The sequence below is a fragment of the Ovis canadensis genome, chromosome 15, assembly GCF_042477335.2.
Source record: "Ovis canadensis isolate MfBH-ARS-UI-01 breed Bighorn chromosome 15, ARS-UI_OviCan_v2, whole genome shotgun sequence".
Taxonomy (NCBI): Eukaryota; Metazoa; Chordata; class Mammalia; order Artiodactyla; family Bovidae; genus Ovis; species Ovis canadensis.
This window is the reverse complement of record NC_091259.1, coordinates 26011636-26025708: the sequence shown is the minus strand read 5'-3', so window position 1 is coordinate 26025708 and position 14073 is coordinate 26011636. Positions and strand designations below refer to the sequence as shown.

Below are 14073 nucleotides of genomic sequence, written 5' to 3'. Positions count from 1 at the left end.
CAAGCATTTTTGCAAAGTCAAAGTGATTCAAAACCAAACAGAGAATAACTTTTAAAATCTAAGGTAACTGTTAGTAAAGAATAGGCCATACCCATCTACAATACCAAGTAAAAGTTCTTTCATTTCTACTTGTCTTCTGTAAAATACATCTGGCATTACTGCTTCATTATGACTTAGATTTCTTTTCATTTTTGACCACTGATTGTTTATAGATTGAGAATAATTCTGTACCTCTTCTTGATACACTGAGACATATTCATGTAAAGTACATAATAGCTTCTGATGGCAGGTTTCCCTGGTGGCTCAGATGGTAAAGAATCCACCTGCAATGTGGGAGACCTGGGTTCGATCCCTGGGTTGGGAAGATCCACTGGAGAAGAGGATGGCTACCCAATCCAGTAGTCTGGCCTGGAGAATTCCATGGACAGAGGAGCCTGGCAGGCTACAGTTCACAGAGTCGCAAAGATTTGGACACAACTGAGCAACTTTCACTTCACTTCACTTCAGCCTCTGATGTACAATATCATTTTCATTGTGGAACAAAGCTTCATTTAGGCCTTTTCTCCAAAGACCATTAAGATTTTATGATAAATAATTTAATACATTATAAAGAATGATCACAATTTTTTTGTTATGAGAAAGAAAAATTTTAGACATTAGAATCTGAGTTAAAATGATAATAAATAATGCCTAATAACAGTATTGCCAATAAAATTCCTTTTACCTAAGTGTTAAGTTTCCATAAATAAGTTACATAATTTGGAGTAGAGACAAATATTTGTACTGCTGGCATTGCTTCATTTCACCCCAGGTACTGATTTTATTATGGAATAACTCTAGGAGTGCTTCTCAGGAGTATGTTTGGGTAAATAAGTGAAACTAAATCTAAAGACAAAACTTAATAAGATCTTCTGAATAATACCATATGAAAGTAGACATAACTGATCATCATAATAATAATTATTATCATTAATAATATTCAGCACAATGATTCAAGGGGAAATGTTCAAAGTAAAGCCCTTTGGGATGTGATTCTGCAGTAATTTCTGATGAAATGGAATGTTGGTTTGTCAGGTGAGTAGATGGAGGAAAGCCCTTTAAACCCAAGCTGATCATTTGAGGCAAGTTTTCTAGGGAGGACTTGGAAAGGCAGCAGCCCTTTGAATAAGGGTTACTTCAGACTGTATTACAAATTGTAATCCAAACCAATGAACTTTAACTGATGTCCGTGTCAAACTTTCTTTGAATCCTTCAGTGGGTAATGGTTTGCAAGTCATGGACTTTCTGAACCTCCATTATACCTGGTGACAACCCAGGGGCCATTCATGGTGGTGGCATTTAGGAAACCTCAAGCATTTTCTTTAACTTCTGTATCCCAAAGCAAAAACTGAATAACCATTTGAGAACTATCTTTCTTTCCCCCTTCGCTTACTTATTTGGTCAGTATGTAAGAAGGGATCTAGGGGAGAGAGTCTCATATAGTAACATTAAGTTCCTTAAAGTTAAAGCTACTTCCAAAATACTGGATTTGAGTTGATTTTCTAACATCTTTAAGCTTTTATGATACAGAGAATGAATTAGTCAAGTATGATAATTGTGGGTATTAATTACAGTGAAGGCAATATAGTCTTGTGACCATTCTGTCTGGACCCAGAATGAAACTATGACGGCATCATTTTCTTTCATGGAAAGAAAGAACTGCCTAGACTCCTGCCTAGGCTCCTCTAAGACCTACCTAGGCTCCTCTGAGACTGTTTCTCTTTCTGTATTTTTTTCCTGTCAGGACACATTATAAGAATTAGCATTAAACTGTCTGAATATGAGAAAAAACATGCTCTGAGTTCTCACTCATGAAAATGGAGGAAGGATGCACCAGATTTGCATGAGTACAGTTGTCTTGCTACATAACTGCAGTGTAGAGAGTGTGGTCAGAATTTAGGATTAGTTGTTTTCGGGAAGAAGCCATGAATAAGAAACAAATCTAGATGTTGAGATCATATACTTTATCTATTGATCAGAATTTATTGGCTCTAACCTGCCTTGCAGTTGTCCTAGTAACATAACAGCCTTACAAGAGGCATTCATATCTGATTCTGTAGCTCTGAGCAACTTTCCTATACTTATAAAACCGTAACAGTCAACTTGAATTAATTAACAATTGCCTTACAAGTTCCAGTGGAAGATGTCTGAGCATCTCTGTAAAGGGAAAAGGGAGAAGCAAAGGCTATAAACTCTAGTTTTTTATTCTCTTGTGTTCCTTTGTTGGGTTATTCAACAAGTACTTCATCATTGTTTGTTGTATGTTCAGAATATCTGGCACTCTGCTTAGGGAGATGGCAATTCAGTGATGAGACACCTATTGTGGAAAAAAAGTTCAGAGACAAGTGAGCATTGATAATTCAGGCTCTGGAAAACAATCTGGAAATAACTGTATTCACTCAACACATGTTATGCTAGGTAGTAGGATCTGAGCCTAGGTGGAAGCCTAGCTCTTTCACTTACCACTGTATAACCACAGGCAAGATTTTTCATGTAGCCTTAGCATGATAAAATACTAGAAAGCATCCTTGAGAACATCTAGTTCAACCCCCTAATACAACAGAAGAAGAAATTCTGGTCCATAGAGAAGAAACATTCATGTTTGTTTGTTCACCAGGGGCTTACTGAGCCCCTGCTCTATGTAAGACATCATTCCAGAAGACAGGACAGGCAAGGTCTTTCCTTTTATGGATTATATTCTCATCAATAAAAAAATAAATAAATGAAGAAGATGAAATCCTATGATGATAAATGAGATTAAGAAAGGCAAGCCAATTAATTTGATAGAAAATGATTATAGTTTTGGAGAGTCATGGAAGGCCTCTCTAAGGTTGTGACATTTTAGCTAAGGCCTAAATGACACAAAGGAACCACCAGGAGACAAAATTGGGAAGAGTATACCATGTGGAGGAAATGGCAAGTGGCTTGCTGGAGGAACAGAAAGAAGGCCAAGTCCTGAGTGGTGAGGAAAGGAGTATGAGAAAATTAAAGAAAAGGCAAAGGGCCAGATACTGTACAGACTTGAAGACCATGGAGTTTGGAATTCTAAGTATGATTGAAAGGTCCTGGAGAGACTGAAGCAGGGAAGTGGAATGCATGATTTAACTAGCATTTTGAAAACGTCACTCTGGCTGCTGTGTAGAAGCTGGATGGAGGGTCAGAATGGAAGCACACAGAGAAATAGGGTGTTCCTATGTTTGTCCTGGTGAGCGATGGTGGTGGCTTGGGCCAAGGAGGTGGCCATGGAAATACTGCTAGAAAGACTACAAATTTCAGGAAGGCTTGGCGCTGTCTCTTTTGTGCACTTATGTATCCCAGGCTTCCTGAACAGTGCCTGGAGCATAATCATTGAATGAATAATCACTCTCTGAAGTTAGACTGGAATCAGGTTTAAGAGAGCTAAAAATATAGGTTCTTCTCAGTTCATGTATGTTTGCCTTAATAGAGTTTAAAACAATAAATATTCTTTAGACCTTCTACTAAAATTGATGCAGCGTGCTTAGCAAATCGTATGCCCAAATCCTAGCATCAGCCAGTGCATTCAGTGCAGTGTGAGGGCTAGTCCAGTGACATCAGTGAGTCTTACCCAGTGCCCCTCACACCCTATACCCCCACTGCTATCTTGAGCGTGGTATTTAGGCTTTTTGTGAAATCTGCAATGCAAGGTTTGGTTTTCTTACAATCCTACTAAAAATTTAAGTGCAACTTGGAGATTCAAGAGGGGTGGGTGGCCCACAATAAACTGGATGCTTTTGAGTTTCTCTATAGGAAAAGGAAAAGCCTAAGGGAAATTCTCTTTACTGCCGGCCATCCACCTCTGTTGAGGAAGGAGATAACCCAAGTTCCACTCCCCAGTCTCCATCCATCCACCCCTTCACTGCCTGTTCTGTCATTTTGCAGATCACCCTCACTCAGCATTTAATTTGTGCCAGAACAGGTATATGGGCCTTACATGCATTAACTCTCTTAATCCTCAGGAAAACCCTAAGAGGTATTGTTATTGCTTTTATCCCTTCTTTACAGATAGGAAAACAGAGGCAGAAAAAGGTTTAAATCACACATTAATAAAGATCAGGGACTGCATTCCAACCAGTCAGTCTGACTTTAATTTAGCCTCTTCGTATTTTAATTTCCTCGTTTCCAGAATGAAATAAAAGTATCTTTCTCATAGAGTTATTGTAAAGATTAAATTAAGTAATCATGCCTGACCTAGAATCATATAGTAATATATATTATATAATATAGGCAATATGAGTTAATATAAGTAATCATGCCTAGCCTAGAATCAGTATTGCACAAATCTTACCTGTGACTAAGTTTCTAGTGTTATCCCTATGGAAAAATTACTTTTTGCTTATATGACTTTTTGGTTTTTATGGTTTTTTAAAAAATTTCTTTTTTTAACACCAAAAACATTTTGTATTTGGTATAGCTAATTAAGAATGTTCTGATAGTTTCAGGTGAACAGCAAAGGGTTCAGCCATACGTGTATCCATTCTCCCCAAACCCTGCTTCCAAGCAGGCTGTCTTATACCATTGAGCAGAGTCCCATGTGTTATACAATAGGTTCTCATTGATTATTCATTTTAAATATAGAAGTGTGTACATAACTTTCTGAAAGTCCCTGACTATCCTTCTCCCCAGCAGCCATAAGTTCATTTTCTAAGTCTGTGATTCTCTTTCTGTTTTATAAATAAGTTCACTTGTATCATTTCTTCTTAGATTCCACTTACAAGAAATATCATGATAATTTCTCCTTTTCTGTCTGACTTACTTCACTCAGTATGACACTGTCTAGGTCCATCCATGTTGCTGCACATGGCATTTTTTCAGTCTTTTTAATGGCTGAGTAATATTCCATTGTGTATATGTACCAAATCTTTATCCATTCCTCTGTTGATGGACATTTTGGCTGTTTCTATGTCTTGGCTATTGAAAACAGTGCTGCAAAGGACATTTGGGTGCATGTATCTTTTGCGGTCATGCTTTTCTCTGGATATATGGCCAGGAGTGTGATCGCAGGGTCATATGGTAGTTCTGTGTTTAGTTTTTTAAGGAATCTCCATACTATTCTCCATAGTGGTTGTACCAATTTACATTCTGACCAATAGTACAGGAAGGTTTCCTTCTCTCCACACCCTCTCCAGCATTTGTTGCTTGTGGATTTTTTTGTTATAGCCATTCTGACTGGTGTGAGGTGATATCTTGTTTTAGTTTTGATTTGCATTTCTCTGATAACTAGCAATGTTGAGCATCTTTTCATGTGCCTGTTGTCCATCTGTATGTCCTCTTTGGAGAAATGTCTATTCAGGTCTTCTACCCATTTTTTTGAGTGTTTTTTTTTTATGCTATTAAACATCATAAGCTGTTTGTAAATTTTGGAGACTAATCCCTTATCAGTCACATCATTTGAAAATTTTTTCTACAAATCTGTGGGTTGCCTTTCCTTTTTGTTTATTGTTTCCTTTGCTGTGCAAAAGCTTTTGAGTTTAAGTAGGTTCCATTTGTTTATTTTTGCTTTTATTTCCATTATTCTGAGAGAGGATTGAAAAAGATGTTGCTGTGATTTATGTCAGAGAGTGTTCTCCCTATATTTTCCTCTAGGAGTTTTATAGTGTCTGGTCTCACATTTAGGTCTTTAATCCATTTTGAGATTATTTTTGTGTGTGGAGTAAGGAATGATCTAATTTCTTTTTTTTACACATGACTGTCCAGTTTTCCCAGCATTTCCCACCATTTTTTGAAGAGACTGTCTTTCCAGTATTGTATAGTCTTGCCTCCTCTATCATAGATCAATTGATCATAAGTGCATGGGCTTATTTCTGGGTTCTCTATCCTGTTCTGTTGATCTATATTTCTGTTTTTGTGCCAGAAACATACTGATTTCATGACTGTAGCTTTGTAATATAGTGTGAAGTCAGGAAGCCTGATTGCTCCAGCTCTGTTTTTTCTTTGCTTTGGCTATTCAGGGTCTTTTGTGTTTCCATACAAATTTTGAGACTTTTTGTTCTATTTCTGTGAAAAATGCCACTGGTAATTTGATAAGGATTGCATTGAATCTGTAGATTGCCTAGTATAGTCATTTTGACAATATTGATTCTTCCAATCCACAAACGTGGTATATCTTTCCATTTTTCTATGTCTTCTTTGATTTCTTTCATCAGCATCATATAGTTTTCAGAGTACAGGTATTTTGTCTCCTTACGGTAGGTTTATTCCAGGGTATTTTATTCTTTTTGAAGCAATGGTAAATGGAATTGCTTCTTAAATTTCTCGTCCTGATCTTTTGTTGTTAGTGTATAGAAATACAACAGATTTCTGTGTATTAAGTTTGTAACCTGCAACTTTACCAAAGTCATTGATGAGTTCTAGTAGTTTCCTGGTAGTGTCTTTAGGATCTTCTATGTATAGTATCATGTTATCTGCAAACAGTGACAATTTAACTTCTTCTTTTTCAATTTGGATTACCTTTATTTCTTTTTCTCCTCTTATTACTGTAGCTAGGACTTCCAAAACTATGTTGAGTAAAAGTGGTGAGAGTGGACATCCTTGTCTTGTTCCAGATCTTAGAGGGAATGCTTCCAGCTTTTCACCATAGAGTATGATGCTAGATGTAGGTTTGTCATGTATGGTCTTTATTATGTTGAGGTATGTAGACTCTATGCTCACTTTCTGGAGAGTTTTTTTTATTATTATAAATGGGTGCTGGATTTTGTCAAAAGCTTTTTCTGCATCTATTGAGATGATCATATGGTTTTTATTCTTCAGTGTTTTGATGTCCTGTATCACATTGATTGATTTGCAGATGTTGAAAAATCCTTGCATCCCTGGGATGAATCCCACTTGATCATGGTATATGATCTTTTTAATGTATTGTTGGATATGGATTGCTAGTATTTTGTTGAGGATTTTTGCATCTATTCATCAGTGATATTGGCCTGTAATTTTCTTTTTGGTGGTATCTTTGGCTTTGGTATCTGGTCGATGGTGGTCTCATAAAATGAACTGGGAAGTTTCTTCCCTCTGTGACTTTTTGGAAAAAGTTTCAGAAGTGGTGCACTTGAGAAGAATGTGTAGTCTGCTGCTTTTGTATGGAAATGAAGTGAAGTGAAAGTTACTCAGTTGTGTCCAACTCTTTATAATCGCATAGACTATAGCCTGCCTGGCTCCTCTGTCCATGGGTGTTCTCCAGGCAAGGATACTGGAGTGGGTTGCCATGACCTCCTCCAGGGAATCTTCCCAATCCAGGGATCAAACTCAGGTCTCCACATTTCAGGCAGATTCTTTACCAACTGAGGGAAGACTAAGAATACTGGAGTGGGTAGACTGTCCCTTCTCCAGGGGATCTTCCTGACCCATGAATTGAACCAGGATCTTCTGCTTTGCTGCTGCTGCTAAGTTGATTCAGTCATGTCCAACCCTGTGCGACCCCATAGATGGCAGCCCACCAGGCTCCCCTGTCCCTGGGTTTCTCAAGGCAAGAACACTGGAGTGGGTTGCCATTTCCTTCTCCAATGCATGAAAGTGAAAAGTGAAAGTGAAGTCGCTCAATCGTGTCTGACTCTTAGCGACCCCGTGGACTGCAGCTTACCAGGCTCCTCCATCCATGGGATTTTCCAGGCAGATGGATTCTTTTTTTTTTTTTTTTTTTTTCAGGCAGAGGGATTCTTTACCAACTGAGCTTCTGGGGAAGCCCATCTTTTGCATGGAATGCTCTATAAATATCAGTTAAGTCCATCTCATCTCTCATTTAAAGTCTACATTTCCCTGTTGATTTTATGTATGGATGATCTGTTCATTGATGAAAGTGGGGTATCAAAGTACCCTACTATTATTATGTCACTGTCAATTTCTACCTTTATGTATGTTAATATTTGCCTTACATATTGAGGTGCTCCTATGTTGGGTACATATATATTTATAATTGTTATATCTTCTTGAATTGAACCCTTGATCATTATGTAGTGTCCTTCTGTCTCTTATAAAAGCATTTGTTTTAAAGTCTTTTTTGTCTGATAGGAGTGTTGCTACTCCAGCTTTCTTATGATTTCCATTTGTATGAAATACCTTCTCCCATTCCCTTACTTTCAGTCTGAAAGTGTCCATAGGTCTGAAGTGGGTCTTTTGTAGACAACATATATATATCTAGGTCTTGTTTTTGTATCCACCTAGCCAGTCTATGTCTTTTGGTTGGTGCATTTAATCCATTTACATTTAAGGTAATTATTGATGTGTATGATCCCCTTGTGCAGATCATAATGACTTATTATGACTGTGTGGATCATAATAAACTGTGGAAAGCTCTTAAAGAGATGGGAATAGCAGGCGATTCTATCTGTCTCCTGAGAAACCTGTACGTGGGTCAAGAAGTAACAGTTAAAACCCTGTATGGAACAACTGATTGGTTCGAGATTGAGAAGGAGTATGACAGGGCTGTCTGCTGTCACCCTGTTTGTTCAAGCTGTACACTGAGCACATCATGAGAAATGCCAGGCTTGATGAGTTACAGGCTGGAATCAAGATAGGTGGGAGAAACATCAACAACCTCAGACATGCATATAATACCAATCTAATGGCAGGAAATGAAGAGGAACTGAAGACCCTCTTGATGAGGGTGAAGGAGGAGAGTGAAAAGAGCTGGCTTAAAACTAAATATTAAAAAAACTAAGATCATGGCATCTTGCCCCATTACTTCATGTCAAATAGAGGGTTAAAAGGTAGAAGTAGTGACAGATTTCATTTTCTTGGGCTCTAAAATCACTGCAGATGGTGACTGCAGCCATGAAATCAGAAAATGCTTGCTTCTTGGCAGGAAAGCTATGACAAACCTAGACAGTGTGTTGAAAAGCAGAGACATTACTCTGCCAACAAAGGTCCATATAGTCAAGGCTATGGTCTTCTCAGTGGTCATGTATGGTTGTGAGAGCTGGACTGTAAAGAAGGCAGATCACTGAAGAACTCATGCCTTTGAATTACAGAGGTTCTGGAAAAGACTCCTGAGAGCCCCTTTGAACAGCAGAGATGAAAGCATTCAATCTTGAGGGAAATCAACCCTGAATACTCACTGAAAGAACTGATGCTGAAGCTGAAACTCCAGTATTTTGGTCATTTGATGTGAACAGCTGACTCATTGGAAAAGCCCCTGATGCTGGGAAAGATTGATGGCAGAAGAAGAGGGTGTCAGAGGATGAGATGGCCGGATGGTATCACCAATGCAATGGACATGAACTTAGGCAAATTTCGGGAGATGGTGAGGGCCAGAGAGTCAGAGCATGCTGCAGTCCATGGGGTCACAAAGAGATGAACATGACTGGGCGACTGAACTTCATGATCCTCTCACCATCTTGTTAATTGTTTTGGGTTTATTTTTGTAGATCTTTTCCTTCTCTTATGTTTCTTGCCTAGAAAAGTTCATTTAGCATATGTTGTAAGACTGGTTTTGTGGTGCTGAATTCTCTTAACTTTTGCTTATCTTGAAAGCTTTTGATTTCACCATCAAACCTGAAGGACAGTTGTTGGGTAGAGTATTCTTGGTTATAGGTTCTTCCTTTTCATCACTTGGAATATATTATGCCATTCCCTTCTGTCCTGTAGAGTTTCTGTTGAGAAATTGGCTAATAACCTTATGAGACTTTCCTTGTATGTTATTTGTCTTTTTTCCCTTGTTGCTTTTACTATTTTATCTCTGTGTTTAATTTTTGTCAGTTTGATTACTATTTGTCTCAGAGTGTTCCTCCTTGGGTTTATTCTGCCTGGGACTCTCTGTGCTTCCTGGACTTGGTTGACTATTTCCGTTCCCATGTTCAGGAAGCTTTCAGCTATTATCTCTTCAAATATTTTCTCATGTCCTTTCTCTCTCTTCTTCTTCTTCTGGGACCCCTATAATGCAAATATTGGTGTCTTGAATGTTTCCCCAGAGGTCTCTTATGCTGTCCTCATTTCTTTTCGTTCTTTTTTCTGTATTCTGTTTTGCAGCATTTATTTCCACCATTTTGTCTTCCAGGTCACTTATTCATTCTTCTGCCTCAGTTATTCTGCTATTGATTCCTTCTAATGTATCATCCATCTCTATTTGTTTGTTCTTTAGTTGTTCTAGGTCTTTGGAAAATATATTTTGCATCTTCTCCATTCGTTTTCTAAGATTCTGGATCATCTTCACTATGATTATTCTGAATTCTTTTTCTGGGAAATTGCCTATCTCCATTTCATTTAGTTGTTTTTCTGGGGATTTGTCTTGTTCCTTCATCTGGGACATACTCCTTTGTTTTCATCTTGGTTAGCTTTCTGTAAGTGTGGTATTAGCTCTAGAGGCTGCTGGAGTTGTAGTTATTTCTTCTGTCTGCCCTTTAAGTTAAGTTAAGTTAAGTTGCTCTGTCAGTCATGTCCGACTCTTTGAGACCCCGTGGACTGTAGCCCACCAGGCTCCTCTGCCCATGGGATTCTCCAGTCAAGAATACTGGAGTGGGTTGCCATTTGCCCTTTGGTGGATGAGAATAAGAGGCTTGTGCAAGCTTCCTGCTGTGAGGGACTGGCTGTGCGGAAAACTGGGTCTTGCTCTGGTGGGCAGGGCCTTGCTCAGTAAAACTTTAACACAATTGTCAGCTGATGGGTGGGGCTGTCTCCCTCCCTGTTAGTTGTTTGGAGTCTACAGGCTCTATGGTAGGGCTATTGGTGACCTAAAAGAGGACTTATGCCAAGGCACATCTCCCAGGACTGCTGTACCAGTGCCCCTGTCCCTGTGTTGGGCCACTGTCAACCCACGCCTTTGTTGGAGACCCTCAAACACTCCCAGGTAGGTCTGGCTCAGTCTTTTGTGGAGTCAGTATTCTTTTCTCCTGGATCCTAGTGCACACAATGTTTTATTTATGTTACGTTAAGAGTGGAGGCTTTGTTCTCCCCAGTCCTGTGGAGGTCCTGTAATCAAATCCTGCTAGTCTTCAAAGTCAGATTCCCTGGGGATTCCCAGTTCCTTGGACAGATCCCTGGGCTTGGGAGCCTGATGTGAGGCCTAGAACCTTCACAACAGTGCAAGAACTTCCTTGGTATTATTGTTCTCAAGTTGTGGGTCACTCACTTGGTGGGTACAGGGTTTGATTTTATGGTGACTGTTACCCCTCCTACCATTTTGTTGCGGTTTCTCCTTTGTCCTTGGATGTGGGGTATCTTTTTTTGGTGGGTTTCAGTGGTTGATGAGAGCTTCCCTGGTGGCTCAAATGGTAAAGTGTCTGCCTACAATGTGGGAGACCCAGGTTCAATCCCTGGGTCAAGAAGATTTCCTGGAGAAGGAAATGGCAACCCCCTCCAGTATTCTTGCCTGGAAAATCTCATAGATGGAGGAACCTGGTAGGTTACAGTCCATGGGGTCTCAAAGAGTCGCACACGACTGAGCGACTTCACTTCTTCAGTGGTTGATGGTTGTTCAACAGTTAATTGTGATTTGGGGGCTCTGGTAGAAGATGAGTGCACATCCTTTTACGCTGCCGTCTTGAACCAGTCTCCTGCATACGTGACGTTTTGTGTGTGCAGGATCACATCTCTCACTTATGTCAAATACTGACTGAGTTGCTTCACAATGATGAGTGTAGAACTCATTCCTTACTCCAAATGTTGAACAAATATGCATGGATTGATCCCAGCTAAGAGCCTGTTAATGGAAGCTTGTGTGTCCAATGCACAGTGAGGCCAAACAAGCTGAAATGTCAGAGTTTGGAGCAAGGCCAGGCAAGGAGACAAGTGGTTCATGCCCTAAAACTGCCAAAGTCCCCAAAGGGTTTCCACAACACAATTTAAAAAGCCAGGTGAGGAAAAAGATGTCTCAGGGTCTGTGATCAGCTTGTGCACAATTCTCTTGATTGGCTGATGGTGAGGTAGCAGGTTGGTGTCACAGGGGTTAACATGATCAGTTCTTAGGCTCCAGGAGGTCTGGGGCTATGTGCTGATGGCTTTCAAGTAGTAACAGCTTCCATTTGTTAGAGTTGTTTTTGTTGTTCAGTCGCTAAATCATGTCCTACTTTAACTCAAGTCTCCTGGAGTTTGCTCAGATTTATGTTCATTGAGTCAGTGATGTTATCTAAGGATCTCATCCTCTGCCACTCCCTTTTCCTTTTGCTTCCAATCTTTCCCAGAAAGAGGGTCTTTTCCAATGAGTCAGCTCTTCCCATCAGGTAGCCAAAGTATTAGAACTTCAGCTTCAGCATCAATCCTTCCAATGAATATTCAGCACTGATTTCCTTTAGGATTGACTGGTTTATTGGAAAGGCGGAGGTTTTTTTTTTTTTTAATATCTGCAAAACAGCTTAGGAACTGTGCATCAAATACTATTATCTAGGTACTTCAGAGAGGAGCTAAAGCAGAGGATATGAGAGAAGGCTTGTCCTTAGAATGTCCCATGGTGTCCTGCCTGGTTATAATTATCCTCTTTTTCTTTGATACTCCTTAATCTTGAGGAGAACACGTGTTGAATAAGAAAATGAATAAAGGTTCAGGTGAGAAGGTTAATCGTTGACAGAGGTACCCACAGAGTCCTGCTCGGTTACAAGACCATGCTAGGCCCTGCATCCATTAAGAGAAATGAGACACAATACTTGTCCTCAAGGAGCTAATAGCTAGTGAAACAAACATGAGCATGACAAGCGATTCAATGCGATTTGGCAATTATAGAGGTGACACTGGATGCTTTCCCAGGTGATTCAGGTAAAAGGTATAAATGGATTGTGTGTGTGTGCTCAGCCACTCAGTCGTGTCTGACTCTGTGTGACCCCCATGAACTGTAACCCACCAGGGCTCTTCTGTCCATGAAATTTTTCAGGCAAGAATGCTGGAGTGGATTGCCATTTCCTACTCCATAAATAGGTTAAGAAAGAGATAAGACAAAACTAGAAAGACAGAAAGCCATGAGGCCAAATGAGGGGATGGCACTTAAACTCTTAGGCCTTGGTTTGGACAGCTGGTTTTTTCTAGGCACCTTCCTTAGGGTGACTAATCAATAAGAAATGACTTGCTGTGATCTGAACCAGTAAAGGAATTACACATCCTTCGTATTACTTAGATCATTTTTATCTTTTGTTGTGACTTTGTATCACATGAGAATAAGCATTCAAGAAGATTTACACAGGTTAATTTTTAAAATATAGAGAAGGTTGTCTTTTATTCTAGGTTGGATCAATCACAGGCATTCAGGGATATTAAATGGGCTTTATTATCTAGCTTGGCTTGAATGCTGGTGCAATTATTTCCTACCACTCTTAGAGTTCTAAATGTTTATTGTTTTTGTCATCTCTTGCTTGCTTTTGTTTATCACTTTTCCTTATGTGAGCTTCCTTCCTCAGACTTCCTTCTATGGTTTAACTTTACTGTGATCAAAAGGACACATTTTTCCAATACACCTGCCCGTTTTTACCTAATCCCTGTCCCTTTCTGAGTCTTGGCCTTGGGCTGAGCCAAAAAATAGACTCTGATATCAGGGGCAGTGGCTGTTAAAAAAAGTCTTTTCAAAAGAGCAAACAAAGAAAAGAGTAGCCAGGCCCTGAAATGTAAAGCTGCAGTTACAGCCACTGAACAAGGGCTTTTGCATCCTTTATTCTGCCTCTTCTTGGCTGAGAACTCACAGTAGTTGTCCTAAAGTTTCCCCTAGAGCATAAGTGATGAGAAATCTAGACCTGGAAGTATCAGCTTTGGCGCAGGAAAACAAAGGCAACGTTCTCCCCAAATTGTGAGTTTCCTTGGGGTTTCAGGGTTGGAAAAGCCCTTGCTTGGACAGGCTGATCCTATGTCTGCTATTATACTAATTCAATGTTTAGGCTTTGACTTGGACACAGTTCCCACCCCCTGCACCCGTATGTTGTGGTTTTTCTTTTCTCTGTGTTGTGGTTGCTAGGCAATATAAAACAAAAATGTATTTGAATTCCTCTGTGAGAGGAAAACTTTAATGCTGCTTTTATCTCCTCTAATTCAAGTGACAAATACACTTTTACAGGATTCAGTGTAATTGAGCAATTTATTCTAGGGTTTACTGATAACTGAGCCAGTGAGACT

At 39.5% G+C, this 14073-nt stretch overlaps 1 protein-coding gene across 3 annotated transcripts in view; it reads left to right on the top strand.

Moving 5' to 3' along the window:
• EXPH5 (exophilin 5) overlaps positions 1-14073 on the top strand; it is a 95320-nt gene that overhangs the window by 30715 nt on the left and 50532 nt on the right. The window contains exon 1 of one of the 3 annotated variants that reach the window (XM_069554959.1): positions 10675-10831. The exons of the other annotated variants lie outside the window; for them this stretch is intronic. The gene's annotated coding sequence lies outside the window, so the exon portion shown is untranslated. Of the gene's footprint in view, positions 1-10674; positions 10832-14073 lie in introns of those variants that run through there. 3 annotated transcript variants of the gene reach the window in all.